Here is an 18,209-nt window from a genome sequence, read left to right as displayed (position 1 = left end):
ATCTCACCCCCCCTTACTGTTCAAATGCCTAAGGTACCTTGTGTTCCAGCAAGCTAAACTTCATGGGTCAATGTACTTTCCATCCTCTAATGTGCCTCTAATGACTGCCTTTCATTTGCTATCTGACATAATAAATAAGAGCCATCAGCAAATTTTACTCACTTGATTCGATACTCCTTTAAAAACATGATTAGAACATAGATTCTCAACCAAGATTGAGAACATAATTTTAATTCTGAGCAACTTGATAAGGAAGCTCATTGGGGGAGATGATGCTTGATAATGTGTAAGGTTGGTCATATTTCATGTCCTAGAAACTTCCTTTGTCTTTAAGGGAAAATCATGATCTTTTATTCACGAGATAATTAATGAGCATTTGTTATACTATGTTAGATGATGCAAGAAAGACATGAGCAATCATAATTAGTATCCCCAGGAAAGTATATTTAATCGATGACCAAATTCCTCCTTTATTTTACTCTCCTCATAATGAATCTCATTTAGAAAAGACCTTGTAGATCATTAATAGCATTGGCCAAAGAGAAGCCTGTTTATGTAACTGCAGTAGATTTCACAGATGTTGATAGACATTCATCTGCCTTTATGACACAGGGAGACTACAGTTCAAAGTCATAGAGGCTTAATTGAGGGTTTCCCCCTAAAACTACTTGGTGGCAGAGAAGAAATGATTTTCATATCTCCCCAGGATTTCCAGTTCAGTATTGTTTTACCTCACGCTGAGTATCTTTGCTCTAAATGTCGTGGTTTTTCACATCTGTAAAGCCGACATGTCTTTGGATGAACCTCAAAATGTTTAAAGGAGAAATTATTTTCTCACAGAAGATACAGTGTCCTGCATACACTAGGTACTCAATAATTATTTGCTGAGTGAATCAATGACAGGAACCTTCAGATAAACCCAGTTAAGTTCCGTTTCCTTTTTCTTCAAGTCAGCGTTGTGCAATGTTATCCTCAATTCAACCCTAAATCTATTTTCCCAGAAGCAGTGAGTGGTTTTCTACAAATATGCTATTTCTGGGATCTTGTTTGGCTCCAGTACTTTTTTTAAAGAGCTTTGACTTTCCAGATTTGACTAGCAGCTGCTTTTTTGAATGATATACAGGACAACACATGCTTTTTCTGCCTGTTTCTTTCCTTCTGAACCCCAGAGGGATTGACATCAAGGATTGTGATTAATGGTCCTTCAGTATTTCCCTTGCCCTCCTCCACACTTTTGTACTATGTGCATCCTTCTTTAGAAACATCTATCTCCATCTATGTCTTGCTTTCTCATGTGTTTTTCCTTGTGGTGAGAATCTACTTAGCAAGCTCTTTTCCCATTCCTTTACCCTATTTCCTATTATTTTATCATCTAATCTCTTCTCTTCCACCCATTTTAACACATCATCATTATTTTCCCCTAAATTTAGTTAAATTTATGGATAGTCTACTGTAGACAAAGCAATGTTCTAGGTTTATCTGTATGTCATGTCTATTAATTCATGTAGACTTAAGAGGTTAGTGGTATTATTTCTGTTTTTCAGGTGGGAAGGCACAAGTACAGTGTTATCAAGTAATTTGCAAAGATTTACACATTGTAGCTGGATCAGCCAAGTCCTGACTTGCTTCAACATCTATGTCTAATAATATAGAAGGTGTACAATGTTTTCTTTGTCATTTTGGTAGCGACAGAACTGTCACCATTTTCATTCATTTAGTTGGGAAACTAGTAAGTGGGAAGTTAGAATTGCAAAGACTGATTTGGGAAGGAGAGATAGAAAAGAGAAATAAAAGTGTGATTTCTAATTTTCCTCCAACCTTAACAGGGCCCCCAAGACCCCTCTGGCTTGTTAGATTTTCTTTTAATTTCCTGTGAGTAATTTCCAAACTTTTCCCACACCTTTCAAATCCTCTACCCAACCTAACCCTTCTCACTGCCAGGAGGTGACCTCAATTCATATTCCACTGTCAGTATAGAGAAATATTGGGCATCTGCCTGACTCTCAGCAGAAGAACATGCCTACTATCTATATTCTTTCCTGGAGAAATAAAGCCCTCCACTGATATGAACATATTGGTCATCATTCTTTTTTCCTTCCCAGCCAAGCTACTTGCCAAAGAGACTTAATTACTTCTTCCTCACTTTGTGGATACTTCTCACCCCTCTTCCTCACACTAAGGTCTGATTTGGGCTTGCCTCCCTCCAATTCTCCTGAACTTGCCATAATAAAGTTTACCACTTTTGTGTGGCATCCTTCATCCCTCTGTGACATGTGGTGTTATTTATCATTCCATCTTTGTAACTCTTAAATTTCATGGTCTCTCTGGCATGAAAGAAGAACCACCACCTGGCTCTTCTCTTAGACTTTTTTGTAATGGGCTTACCCTCTGCTGGCCAATCCTTCTTATTTGGTACTTCTCAAAATTCTGGTCTTAGCCTTGTTTTCTAATGGAACTCATTCTCATGGCTCGCCACCACTTCAAGATTATAGCTGGCTCCTCTTTTCTATATGCTAATAATTGCTTGACATTTCATCTTGAATGTTCAAGTGATCTTTCAACTTCTCTACCTTTCCCTCAATCTCCTCTAGACCTGCTTTTCCTTCCATAATCCCTCTCACAGTTAATTGGTATCGCTGTTTGTCTGCTTATATGAACCAGAAACTAGGGAGCTACTCATACATCTTTTCTTTTCCTGTTGATTACATCCCATCCCATCACATAAAATCAGTCAGTCCTCTAGTCGTGATTATTTTATTTTCAAAGACTATTTGAACTTTCTTTCTACTCTATTCCTTCAATAATTTCCATACCATTTCTCACCAGTAACATAACAGCAGCATCAAACTGATTTCTCTGACTCCATTTTCCCTTTCTGCCGCATTCTTTCTTGCCAGAGTGAACCAGGTAAAAGGTGGAAAGTGGCCATGTCTCCCTTCTGCTTATCACTCTTCAGTAGCATTACTTCATGGACATAAACATTTTTAGATGCATAACACACTGTTGAAAGAGCTCTCCTAGCCTGACCCCTGACCACATTTCTAGTTGCATCTATGTAGCATCTGAAGTCTTTTTACCTTGCTACCCCTAATTTCCCTATACTTTAAGCATTTGTTTAAGCTCTTGTTTTTTTTCAACTTGGAATACCTTTCTCTTTTTCCATCCATCCACTTTTCTAAGTCCTCCCTATCTTTCAATCACCAGTTGGAATTTTCTCCAGGACGTCGTCCCCAAATCTTTAATCAAAGCTGCAAAGATTTATCACAATCCTCTGAGTAGATGCTTAATAAATGTTGAACTTTCTTCAAGCTACTGACCACACCTACATGTCTTGATCTCATCTCCTGATTTAAAGGAAATATGTAAACTTTAAGATTGCCTTCATCTTCTAGACATCAAATAGTCAAATATTCTTTTCTTTTTTAACATTAAAATATTTATCTATTTATCTATCTTAAATTCAATTAGCCAAGGTGTAGTACATCATTAGTTTTTTATATAATGTTCAATGATTCATTAGTTGAGTATATTACCCAGTGCTCATCATATCATGTGCGCTCTTTAATCCCCATCACCCAGTTATCCCATTCCCTTACCCACCTCCCTTCCCACAACCATCCGTTTGTTTCCCAGAGTCAAGAGTTTCATATGGTTTTTCTCCTTCTCTGATTTCTTCCTTGAATATTGGCCCCCACCCCACTACTATTGTCTTCTGCACTGTTCCTTATGTTTCACATATGAGCGAAACCATGTGATAATTGTGTTTCTCTGATTGACTTATTTCACTTAGCGTAATACCCTCCATTTTGGAGGTTTCTCAGGGGATTAAAAATAGAGCTACCCTATGACCCAGCAATTGCACTACTGGTATTTACCCCAAAGATACAGATGTAGTGACTAGAAGGAGCACATGCACCCCAATGTTCATAGCAGCAATGTCCACAATAACCAACTGTGGAAGGAGCTGAGATGCCCTTCAACAAATGAATGGATAAAGAAGATGTCGTTCATATATAATGGAATATTACTCAGCCATCAAAAAGGATGAATACCTACCAGTTTTTCTTTTCTCTACTTACACTATGTTTTTCTTTTCTCCTGTTCTGTCTGATTCTTCTCTTCTTTTGTCTAGAGTCTCTTCCAAAAGCAGAAATAAATAAGAGAAGCAATATTATCAGCTGCAGTAATAACCACATACAAGTCAAACAATTAGATGAGAGGGAGAAATGGGAGATACTCTGAATGAGCCAAGTTCTCATTATTTGCATCATGGAGTTAACTGATGGCACAAAGAAACAGTGGCATAAGCATATTTTTTTAGACATTTAAATGAGGAATCTTCAGAAGGATTAAAATTAGAAATGACAATGTTTCCTTTGGGGAGTGGGAGTGGAGGTGAAAAAGGGGAATGGATGATTTCTCTAATGATATGCTTGTTTCCATTAGAAGCATTACTTTTCTATAAAGGATGTGTGATATAAGATATGCACTTAAACAAAGAGTAATATTGCTTATCTCTCAAGGATATTTTCATTGAGTAAGTTAATAAAATATCAAGGAGCCTTGTAAATTTTAGAGTGTGGTTCAACTATCTTGTTACCTTATTAAGAAAACGTTTGTATTACCCCCATGAAAATTAATAATGTGAACAGTGTTCCCAGCCACTATCTATTTTGAAATCAAATTCTCTTTCTAATGATTATCAGTATCTACATTTCCAGGACAAATTGGTTTTACTTAATCCATACAACACAGCATTAACAAAGAAGAATCTATTAACAGTAGTATCATTACTACACTCACCATTGGTACAGAAAAGAGAGTTTTTGTAAGTTATTAGGTTTTTTCAAGGTTTCTACTCTTTATAAGGAATTGTGGAGGTTATGAAAAATATCTAACAGATAAAGAGAACTATTGTTAAGTGGCTCACAATACATTAACAATTGACTGCATTTTCAAGACGTGAAAAGCATTTTTCATAGAACCAGAACAAACAATTCTAAAATTTGACATACCCTGAATAGCCAAAGAAAAGCAAAGCTGGGGGCATCACAATTCCAGACTTCAAGTTATATTACGAAGCTGTAGTAATCAAGACAGTATGGTACTGCCACAAAAATAGACACATAGGACAATGGAACAGACCAGAAAACTCAGAAATAAATCCACAATTATATGGTCAATTAATCTTTGACAAAGCAGGAAAGAGTATCCAATGGGAAAAAGACAGTATCTTTAACGAATGCTGTTGGGAAAATTGGACAGCTGGATGCAAAAGAATGAAACTGGACCATTTCCTTACAGCACACATAAAAATAAGTTCAAAATGAGTTAAAAATCTAAATGTGAGACCTGAAACCATAGAAATCCTAGAAAAGAGCACAGGTTGTAATTTCCCTGACATCGGCCATAGTGAATTCTCTTCTAGATAGTCCTCTGTGGAAGAGAAGCAAAAACAAAAAAGAAACTGTTAGGACTATATCAAAATAAAAAGCTTCTGCACAGTGAAGGAAATAGTCAACAAAACTAAAAGGTAACCTACAGAATGGAAGAAGATAATTGCATATGATGTATTTGATAGAGGGCTAGTATCCAAAATATATAACGTACTGATACAACTCAACACCCAAAAAACAAATAATCCAATTAAAAAATGGACTGAAGATAGGAACAGACATTTCTGCAAAGAAAATATCCAGATGGCCAACAGACGCATTAAAAGATGTTCAACATCACTCATAATCAGAGAAATGCAAATCAAAACTACAATGAGATATCACCTCACACCTGTCAGAATGGCTAAAATCAAAACCACAAGAAACAACAAACATTAGCTACGAAGTGGGGAAAAACCCTTTTGCACTTTTGGATGGAATGCAAATTGGTGCACCTACTACGAAAAACAGTATGGAACTTCCTCAAAAAATGGAACTTCCTCAAAAAAAATCACACTAGTGGGCATTATTATACAGAGAATACAAAAACACAAATTCCAAAGGATATATGTACCAGTATATTTATCACAGCATTATTTACAATAGCAAAGTATGGAAGCAGTTCAAGTATCCAACAACAGAAAAATGGAAGAAGTTGTGATACATATATATATATAGATGTATCACAAATAGATATACATATAAATGTGATGTATATACATATATGAATATATATGTACAAACACAATGGAATATTATTCAGCCATTAAGAAGAATGAAATCTTGCCATTTGCAATGACATGGATGAAGCTAGTGAGTGAAATGTTAAGTGAAATAAGTCAATCAGAGAAAGACAAATACCATATGATTTCACACATATGTGGACTTTCGGAAATAAGTGAAAAAAATGGGGGAAGGAACAGACCAATAAAGTGTAGCACTTATCATGATGAGCACTGAATAATGAATGCATAGAATTCCTGAATCACTATATTGTACAACTGAAACTAATGTAACACTGTATGTTAACTATACTGGAATTTAAAAACTTAATAAGAAAAAACAAAACAAAACAAATTGGCCACATTCATGAATAGCATTTGAAATATATCCAAAGATGGAATTGCTAAATTTTAGTGCCTCAATGTTTCTTTATATAATGTTGCATGCATGGCGAGTAAGGAGATCATGATGTAAACAATATTGAGTGTTGTGAGATTTTTTTTTAATTTTAATTTTTAATTGAATTTTATAAACATGACAGACATGTTTTGTTATAGTTTTAATGAGCCATTTCCTTATTTGGTAATGGTTTTATTCTTATCATAAAAGTAAAATTACATGTCTTTTCATGCATATCTTTTACTGTTTGATGACCCAGTCTTGTTTTCTAGGGTTCTAACTTTCATATCTGCTTCACATAGCACTAGTAATGCCCTCTCTCTCTGTTTCCTTAAGAATGACAAATTCTGTACCAGTAATACTGTTTAATCTTCTAATAAAATAAACACATTATAGGAAAGTACTTTGGCTTTTTGCTTCTTAATTACTCTAATTTGGGCCCCAGCTGGGGCTCATCTCTTGACAATCTTCATTCCATCAGATAAAGGGGAATTGTTTAAAACTGTTCTGGGTTAGTTGTAAACAATGGACCAGCTTCTAAAAGGTTTATCTCAAAGTTGATATCTGATAAAAGCAAAATATTAAGGCTGAATCAACATGAAAAATGTTTTGAGACTTTTCCCTATTCAGATGGTCTCAGTTCATTATTGTGATTAACTTGAAGACATCTTTTATTTAATAGCTTCATTTAACTGTTATGAAAACTTTTAAAAATTTTTCTTTGATATCTTTTATTTTAAAGATATACTGAATGACTAAAATAAGGGATTTTTAAACGTGCAGGAGATAGGGTAAAAGAGTCCATTTTAGGTAAATGGTGAAGTACAGGAACATTGAAGACTCTGGCGAAGATCTAGATGAAGAAGGAAAAAAAAATAATAGTGGGGACAAGAGAACATACGCAGCATGGGGAAAGACACACCAGTGGATTGTGTGCCCAAGATCCTCCTTATCTCTCTTTTCATATTATTACGCATAAGTATTCTGTTCAAAAATTCTATTCAGAGAGGAGAGAGAGGTTACTAGAGATAATTAGGAGATTATCTAGAGATACCTAGGAGATATACAGACAGTATGTGTGTATATATATGTAAAATATATATGTGTAATATAAACGTAAAGAAGCATTTTCTTTTTTTTCTTGAATTTTTATTTATTTGACAGACAGAGATCACAAGCAGGCAGAGAGGCAGGCAGAGAGAGGAAGGGAAGCAGGCTCCCTGCTGAGCAGAGAGCCTGATGTGGGGCTCAATCCCAGGACCCTGGGATCATGACCTGAGCCGAAGGCAGAGGCTTTACCCCACTGAGCCATCCAGGCACCCCAAGAAGCAGTTTCTAATTACTGATAACTAGCAAATTCAGAAAGGTAGAACAAAGAAAATTACATAAGAGTCCTCATACTTCCCACTGCAAGCAGAAATCCTCTTAACATTTTCTATCTGTAATTTTAACTTTTTCATTTTTTAAAACTTTTACTTTTATTTCTTATTTTTAAACTTTAAAAATTATAACACACATTAAAACTAATTATTAAAATAATTATTTTAGTACCTCATATATGGAAAAATGCATAAATCATAAATATACAGCTTGATGAGTTTTCATAAACAGAATGCACAGTCATTACATCAGTTAGTTTTCAACTGTTTACATTTTTAAATATTTTATTTATTTATTTGACAGAGAGAGAGGTCACAACTAGGCAAAGAGGCAGGCAGAGAGAGAGGAGGAAGCAGGCTCCCCGCGGAGCAGAGAGCCCGATGCGGGGCTCTAGGCGGGGCTCGATCCCAGGACCCTGAGACCATGACCTGAGCCGAAGGCAGAGGCCTAAACCACTGAGCCACCCAGGCGCCCCAACTGTTTACATTTTTAAAAGAATCAGATGTCACCTGCTACATGCTCTCTTTCTTAGCCCTGCAGTAGAGATAATTGTTTCGTAATTGTGACAGAATTAGCTAGATCCATTAAAGGGGCCTGAAGATGAAGAGAGGGGTCTTGGTCACAGAACCGGCATGGTCATCCTGGCGAGACACACAGAACTCTGAAGCAGAGTGTTGAGGAACATAAAATCATCCTACCTATTCAAGGTTCCCTCTGGAAGATGAGAACCCAGGGAGCAAATGGCAGTGGGCGGCCAGCACTGGTAGCGCCAAGAGGGCAGTGGTCATGACAGTCCCAGGGCAAGGGACAGTCTAGGTGGGGACTTGAGAAGAGAAGCGCCAGCAGCCTGACGTTCAAGCATATGAATGTGAACAGAGGCCTGTCTCTAAGAGAAGTGGGTAACCAGAGCAGAATAAATGGGCAGGAACTTCAGCTGGGGCTGGAGTATAAATGTAACAAGCCTTGGAATGAACGAAGGTCCTGTAGTGGGAGAGAACCTCAGTAAGAAAAGGGATGGGGGCATTTAAGAAAATCAGAAGAGGAACTGAATCACAACAATAACAGGAATATCAAATACTAGCAGGAGACTAGAAAGAGACAGGAGGTATTTTCAATAAATCAAATTCTCCTTATTTATATCCGAGCATGAGGGTATGGTGCATACAACTAATACAGAAAAAAATAGAAATGCAGAATAGAGAAGAGAAACAATAGGGTAGAAATAGGAAGGTAGAATGGAAGGTGATTCAAGAAGATATGAAAAAAATTGGAAAAAGAGTAGGAATAGAAAGAATAAAAATAGAAGTAAGTAGAAAAAACAGAAATGAAATAGATGTGATCTAATTAAAAGTATCTTGAATGGGCATGATGAATATTTAGGTGGAATAGAATAACAGTTAATTAAAAATGCTATTTTAGGCCACTTGTATTCTTCTTGTCATTCATTTTAAATAACATTTCATTTTAGTTCTGATTTCTTCTTAGAGGAATTAGAAAAAGAATCTTAAAATCAGTTTTAGAGTAGTTTCCTTGAAAAGCATTTGTTTATTGTGAACATATAATTTAAGGCAAGGTAGCCAAATAATGCATCCTGTATAAATTTTAACTTTGGGGATTCACTGATTTTTCTTTGAAATATACAAAAGCAGTGGACTATTACTCAGTCATCAGAAAGGATGAATACTAACAATTTACACTGACATGGATGGAACTGAAGGGTATTATGCTGAGTGAAATAAGGTAGTTGGAGAAAGACAAGTGTCAAATGGTTTCACTCTTTGGTGGAATATAGGAAACAGCACAATGGATCCTGGGGGAAGGGAAGGAACACTGAATGGGAAGTCATCAGAAAGTGAGAAAAACCATGAGAGACTCTTAACTCCAGGAAATAAACTGAGGGTTGCTGGAGGGGAGGTCGGTGGGGGGAGGGGGTAACTGGGTGAAGGGCATTAAGGAGCGCACATTATGTGATAAGCACTGGGTGTTGTTATACGCAACTGATGTATTATTGAACACTCCATCTGAAACTAATGATGTACTATATGCTGGCTAGTTGCATCTAAATAAAAAAAAATAAATATACAAATGTCATTTTCTGGAACCTCATATTTGATTTATAGCTCTACTAAATATAGAGTTCCAGTTGAAAGTAATTATCCCTGAATAATATAAAGATAGTGCTCCACTATTTTTTAACAGCTGTTGGAGCTGTTGAGAACATGCAATTAGTGTCTTTGTCATTCTTTTCTAGGTAATTTATAGTTTCCCTGGCAACTTTTTTTTTAATTCGTTCTCACCAACCTAAATTCATATATGGATTTATTTTATCAATCCAGTTCCACATTCAGCATACTATTTGTTTTTGTTTTTTTTTTTAACATACAATTTTAATTTGAGGTCTCATGGAATCCTTCAGTCTGCAAAGTTCTCACCTGTTTGAGTATTGATGTTCTATTTTTCTCTTCTCTCTTCTTCTGGAACTCCTGTTAGATATTGGTAATCTACTGAGTCTGTCCCCTATGTGTCGCTGTTATTATTGTTATTGAAATGTAATTTTTACATCATAGAACATACTCTATTAAAATAAGTCTACAGGGGCACCTGGGTGGCTCAGCAGGTTAAAGTCTCTGCCTTTGGCTCAGGTCATGATCCCAGGGTCCTGTGATCAATCCCCACATCGGGCTCTCTGCTTGGCAGGGAGCCTGCTTCCTCCTCTCTCTCTGCCTGCCTCTCTGCCTACTTGTGATCTCTCTCTGTCAAATAAATAAATAAAATCTTAAAAAAAAAGTCTACAGTAGTTTTTAGTATATTCCCAAACTTATGTAACTATCACTACTGTCTAATTCCAGAACATTTTCATCACCTTCAAAGGAAATCATGTACTCATTAGCAGTTATTTTTTTCCTTACTTCCTCAACCCCTAGACACCACAAATTTACTTTCTATCTCTATATATTTATTTTAGATAATTCATGTAATTAGAATCATACACTATGTGGACTTTTTTGACCTGGCCTCTTTAACTTAGCACAATATTTTCAAAGTTCAACCATATTGTAGCATGAGTCAGTACTTCATTAATTTTTATGGCAGACTAATATTTCATTACATTGATATGCCATATTTTATTTATTCATATAGACATTTGAGTTGTTTATACCTGGTGGCTTCTATGAATAATACCTCTGTAGATATTTGTGTATAAGCTTTAGTGTGTATATGTTTTTTTCAGTTCTCTGGCTTATGTACTTAGGAATAGAATTGCTGGGTCATATGGTTACTTTTTGAGAAACTGCCAAACTCTCTTCAAAGGATGCTACACTATTTTACATTCCCCCCAGCAATGCATTAGGGTGCCAGTTTCTCCATATCCTAAATAATAGTTGTTATTATTTCTTTTTTATTAATAGGCATTCTAGTGGGTATGAAGATATATATCACACTGTGGTTTTGATTTGCATTCTTCTAATGACTATGATGTTGAATATCTTTTCATGTACTGATGGTCATTTGTATATCTTCTTTGGAAAAATGTCTGCCAAATCTTTTGCTCATCCTTAAATTGGGTTATATTTAATGGGTGAGTTATAAAACTTCTTTATTCTTTATTCTGGATGCTAGGCCCTATCAGCTATATGATTTGCAAATATTTTCTGCCATTTTTTAGGTTCTCTTTTCACTTACTTTAACCCAGTTAGCCACCCAGGTGCCCCATCTTTTCACTGACTTGATGATGTTTTTTGAGGCACCAAAGTTTTCAATTTTGATGAAGCTCAGCTTATCTGGTTAATTTATTTTATTTTATTTTTTTATATCCTAGTTTATTTTTTGGTTGATTATTTTTTTGTGTCATATCTAAGAAACCATTGTATAATACGAGGGTATGAAAATTTACATCAATGTTGCCTTCCATGAGTTTTATAGTTTTATATCTTTGATTTAGATCTTTGATCTATTTTGAGTACATTTTTACATATGGTGTGAGTTAAGAGTCCAATTTTCTCATTCATGTGGATATTCAGTTGTCCTGGCATCATTTGTTGCAGACTGTTCTTTTCTTCCACTGAATTATCTTGGTATTCTTATTGAATTCTGTTAACTATGAATATATGGATGATGGTGACTGCTCTTCTCTGTCAGTGCTCACGCTCCAAGAGCCCCTGCCCTAGTCCCCTGACTCACTGGCTCTGGTCTCTGTGTGTGCTTGGTCCACATTTCCCTATAGGAGATAAATTCAGGCCACCAGCATCTCTGTCCAGCCCACCGTTCAAAAGCTGGCACTGTTAGCTTTTACTTTGTTCTCTCTGTTTTCATTTACTTTCTCTTTTTATAATAATGCATAATTTCTTAGCTAATATTTATCTTTATTGATTTAAAATATTGTCTGTTAGGAGTGTCTGAGTGGCTCAACCAATGAAGTGTCCGAGTCTTGGTTTCAGCTCAGGAGTCATGATCTCAGGGTCCTGGGATCAAGCTCAGCTTTGGACTCTGTGCTCAGTGGGAAATCTGCTTGACGGTTCTCTCCCTCTCCCTGTGCCCCTTTCCCCCTCCCCTCAAATAAATAAACACACACACACACACATGTTAAAAAATACCTATTTACCTAATTTCTGTATGTATGGTGGGAGGGGCTCTTACCTTTTGTGTGTCTCTTTTTGCATCTTGACCAGAAATACACTATATATATATATGTATATATATATATATTCCATATATTCTGTGTCAGGTACCTACTGTTAGAATAATGCTGTAAACTACTACAAGTCCTCAGTTACATATAATTATAACACTTACTGCTCACAGTCCGGGAATGGTTGGCTACAAATTTCTGCTGATTTTGGCTAGGTTTATTTGATGATCTAGAAGTTGGCTGGCTGTTGGTTAATTTAGGCTAGCCTCAGCTAGGATCACTGGGACTTTCAACCTCCAGTCAGCTAGCTAGGCATTTTCTCATGGGGATGTTAGAAACAAAGAGAGAAGGCAGAAGCCCTGTTCCAATTCTCAGCTATTTCTGTTAAGATAACTGTGGCTAAAATAAGTTGCATGTCTGTGTCTGTGCTGCTTATGTTGGGAGGGCACTGAAGTAACATGGAAAGGGCAAAGGTATGGATGGATATGTGAAGAACTGGGGACACGTTTTACAATAAATCTATTACAGGAATTTAAAAAGTGTGTGTTCGGGGTGCCTGGGTGGCTCAGTGGGTTAAGCCTCTGCCTTCAGCTCAGGTCATGATCTCAGGGTCCTGGGATTGAGCCCCACATGGGGCTCTCTGCTCAGCAGGGAGCCTACTTCCTCCTGTCTCTCTGCCTTCCTCTCTGTCTACTTGTGATCTCTCTCTCTCTGTCAAATAATAAATAAAATCTTTTTAAAAAAATGTGTGTGTTCTATGACTCCATAATATAAAAAGAAAAGGAAGAAAAATGAAAAGGGTAAGAGACTGATATTGATATCAATATAAATTGATTGGAGATTGATATCTTTGATAAGAAATAGAGAAAATTTTGCTGGCATATTAGACACGTTAAAGTTCACTATATTGCTCTGTATACTTTTATAAATGTTTGGCAGTTCTCCATAATAAAAAATTAAAATAAGGTGTAGTCTATGTTTGTTGGCTATAAAAGTTATCTAGGTCCATTATATTAAAGCTATTGTTTTACTCAAAGCTTACATATTTCTAGTTATGTATTTCTATTGGTCCTTTTTTTTGGGGGGGGCCTTCGTTTTTTAATATGGTTTTACTAAACCCTCCCACTATAATTATGGTCTTTTCATGAGCTTTCCCAAGAAAATATTTTTGGAGTATGTTCGAAAAAAAATAGAGGTAGTAGACAGCACCACACTCCCTTTGCCCCAACCCTTTCATAGTTAGAAGGGTATGTGTTGAACAGATATGTCCTGAAATTTGTGAGTGTATATGGAAACTAGATATTCTTCATTTCTGTTTGGGGATTACTAAGAATCTTGTCTATGTTCTCTAAGCTAGTGGAGCATTAGGGGTGGCAGGAATGAGATATCCATGTCCATTTCTGATTTTTGGCTTATGGAGAGGCTCCTGTTAGCTCCTGTGACCTCTGGTATGTTGATGTTAGGGTTAGCCATCAGGGCTGTCTTGGTGATAAATTGGCTAAATAATTAGATACATTCCCAGAAGGGAATATGTAGTTAATGGCTCACATGAGCCCTAGGGAAAGTGGCTGTCCCTCTGAGGGTCCTTTGTGCCCAGGAGCAGAAAGGGACCTAACTCATATACTGTGTAAACATTTGTATCTTTGTTTTCATTTACTCCTATGTATAGTTTTTAAAATTGAAAATATTTTTCCATTATATATGTGTGTGTGTGTGTGCGCTATTACTTTCTTTTGATACAGTTCTGTGTCAAGATCTCGTGTGATAGAATACCAAGTTATCAGAATATTTTGAAAATATACTCATTACCTTTATTCATGAAGTAGAAGCAATAAAACAGTAGAGATAGGTATCAATTACCTGTCACTCTGCTCTGAAACTGTCTTGCCATTCCCTTTCATTATTACCACCTTGTGATACCACTGAACAGGTTGACCTCTGGCTCTTGAAGAGCCCTTTGTTTTCCCTCCTAATATCATGTTGGAATTTGAAAGAACAGTGGGCCTTTTGGTTCACTGCATTCCACTGGGACCCTTCCAAATCCAGCTCATTAGAAACACCCCCGAGTCTGAGGACTAACTATGATGTCATATGTCATAGCAATGAAGTAATTGTGGCAGGCCAAGGCAAAGAGCAATTTTATTTTTGCCGCTTTGAGAAACTTCCTATATTGTTTTAAATGTAACTCTCACCTTTCTAGTAGGAATTACCACATGTAGATTCTCAGGGTCAAAAGAACAAGTGAAAACTTATTAGATAGGGTCAACCTGGAATTAGTTGAGGAGATGTTTGTGTAGATGACCACCTTCCCTGGGTTTGGCTCGATATTTCTGTCCCTTTATGGTGCTTCTAATTATAAACATTTTATTCAAGAAGGAAGTGTGTGAGAAGACTGTAAGGAGTTCTGTGGGAGGCTCTATTGTCTTCTTCTGAGTTTAAGGAGATAAGTCTTTATATCTTTTATACTGGCTAACACTGTCTCCTTTTTCAGGATAGTTTTGAATGGAAAATTGCTAATCTGGAATAGATATACTCTGTCAGTTTGTATCAAATAAAATTTTCCACAAAATATTTTCCATATTCCATTTTTTTGAGGAAAGCAACTTAAGCAATTTTTTACTCTAAAATTTCCTTTATTCCCCCAGTATACTTTCAGTGAATTGATTGAAAATTAATGAGTGCCATTATCTGCACACTACTGATTTTAGATGCAATGTTTTATATATCTTAACACATTCTTCCAAACAATGGTCTTGGCTGGCCCTTTCAAACTGTAATGAAGACACTTTTTATAGCCCTGCTCAGAATGCAGGAGACCTACTCTTCTCTGATCACAATCTAAATGCTGCAGTCAGATGATATAAAGAAAGGTAAAGAAAGTTCCAAATCCAGAAAGAAGAATATCTACAAAAGCCTTTTCTTTTATCTCCTTTTTAATACTTTTCTGAGATTAGGATTTATGAGAAGATGATTGGTGAAATGTTGTTGTTCTTTTTTCCAAGAAAACATCTATAGTTTTCATCATATTTTCAACAAGGTATTTGTTCCACAAATATTCAGAACTTTCCTCAAACTATAGTTTTATTTACTATTATAAATACATTAAAAACTATACATAAAGAATAAATGGAAAGAAAAACTTTAATGTCTACCTAGTACATGAATATATATAATGGGAGTGGCACTTCCATTCTCAGTCACCTAGTTTCTAAATTTCAAAGTAAACTTTGACTCTCTCTTTTTTTTATACCCATACTCAGTCAACTGTTAATTCCCTCAGAGAAGCAGTCTGCTAGTCAGATTTTGCTACAATAATACCATATAACAGACAACCTCAGATTTTCAGCAGCTTACACTAACAAGCATGTATTTCCTGCTCAACGATCTGGGTTGAATTGGAGATGTAAACAAAAAATGAAATAAAATACAAAACTGGTCTTTCACTTAAAAGTTGATGATGCTGAAAAAAGGAATTCAAAATCATATAAAGAAAGCAAACAAAATAAAATCAGACCAAGTGGTGTGCCATCCTAGATATATTTATCCTTTTGGAGTTGTCCGATCAGTGCTTCTCAAAAATTGTTTCCTCCATCCTCTTGTTTGTCAAATTCTAGGCTTAAATCCTCATGAAAAAAATCACATCTAAAAAAAGATTCATCTTCACTATTTTCTACTTCTTTAACACCTCATTGTCTACTTAATCAGTTGTTCCCCTTAACCTTATCAATAAATTTATATCAACCAAATTTCAAAATGATTTTCACCTCCTTCATGTTTATTTAACTCAACAATATATAGAATTATTGCCATTATTTTCCACAGTTGGTTCCCTTTCCTGATCCATTTTGAAAAAATCAAAACTCAGTTTCCCTTCTCCTGACCAGTTCAGTTTAGGTCATTTCTTACCTCCTTTCCAATTTATCTCTCACATTAGCTCTTTCTTAGGTGAATGAAATTGTTTCCTGTGTGGTCCCCTTGTTTCCAATCTCCCTTAACGTTTAGTCTGTTATGCCCCTAATGTAAGAGTTCCCATAGGAATCGAATTCCTTTGTTTTTATTTCAAGCTTCTTAAAACTGACTCCACCTGAAATTCAGAACCATTTAATTACTTATTGGACACCAAACTAAAAATTGTCTCTGTCATACACTGCATAACAATCTGAGAGTACAGACTCATAAAAATGTCTGAGAGAAAGTAGATGTTTACCATGTTCTAGTGAACATGCTGTGTAGGAATTGGATGAAAATATTTTTATTTTTAATGTTTATATATTCATTTTAATTGTTATTGATTATTTTTAATATCTCAAAAAGTGACTAGTCTATCAAAATTATGGTTGCTTAGATAGCATTACCCAGAAGGAAGCTTAAGTTAGAAGTAATGTTAGGGGGGCGCCTGGGTGGCTCAGTGGATTAAGCCGCTGCCTTCGGCTCGGGTCATGATCTCAGGGTCCTGGGATCGAGCCCTGCATCGGGCTCTCTGCTCCGCGGGGAGCCTGCTTCCTCCTCTCTCTCTGCCTGCCTCTCTGCCTACTTGTGATCTCTCTCTCAGTCAAATAAATAAATAAAATCTTAAAAAAAAAGAAGTAATGTTAGATATGAATCAATTTAAATAAAATACTAAATTAGTAAGGATAAACAAATAGGCAAAAATTGAGAAAATTATGAAGAAAATGATTGAAGATTAGCAGTTGGCCCAGTAGTGGTTATGTAGGGGGAAAAGAGTGGAAAATGGGAGATAAATCTTAGAAGACAGACTGGGGCATATCTTGTGTAGGAGTGCAATACTTTTATATCAGACTGATTTTAGTCTGTTTCCTCCTCAGGGGAGGTACATCACAAGCTCATTACAAACAGGGGTAGGTATATCAATAAGGTTTTACTGACTGATAAACAGACCAAAAAAATGTTTAGTGCCTTAAAAAAATCAATCAACTATTATTAGCTTCTGATTTTGAGTGTCAATTGTCTGGGCTGAACCACTCTGCTAAGTGGTTCTTCTGGTCTTGGTGGGGATTGCCTATTTATCTGTGATCATCTGCTGGGTTTGCTGGGGACAAAAGTTCTAAGCTGGCATCAGAGCAGCAAGTTTGTCTCTAGTCTCCATGGTCCCTTATCATCTAGCAGGGCAGTGTGGGTTTATGTACTTGTAGAATAAAGGATTTCCAAAGAGAGAGTGGAAGCAAGTAAGGTCTCCTCATACCCAGGCTTAGGTTTTACACAAGATGCTTTTGCCCCATATATTTATATATTTTTGCTTTTTACTTTTTGCCAAAGAAAGTCACAGACTTCAGTATTCAAAGAATGGCAAAACAGCCTTCCCCTCCCCTCTTTCTTCTTCCAGCTTTATTGGGGTATAACTAACAAATGTATTTAAAGTGTATAGTGTGATGATTTCATGTACATATACATTGTGAAATGATTACCACAATCAGGTTAATTAACATAGTCATCTCTACGCATATTTACTTTTTATGTGATGAGAATTCCCAAATTTTACTTTCTTACTAAATTTGAACTACATAATACCACGTTCCTAGTTATAGTCACTAGGCTGTACATTGGATCCTCAGAAATTATTCATGTTATAACTGAAGGCTTGTGTCCATTGACCAGCAACTTCTAACACCCCATCCTACCCC

This window comes from Meles meles, chromosome 16, assembly GCF_922984935.1.
Source record: "Meles meles chromosome 16, mMelMel3.1 paternal haplotype, whole genome shotgun sequence".
In the NCBI taxonomy this organism is placed as follows: domain Eukaryota; kingdom Metazoa; phylum Chordata; class Mammalia; order Carnivora; family Mustelidae; genus Meles; species Meles meles.
Note: the sequence above shows the minus strand (reverse complement) of the source record.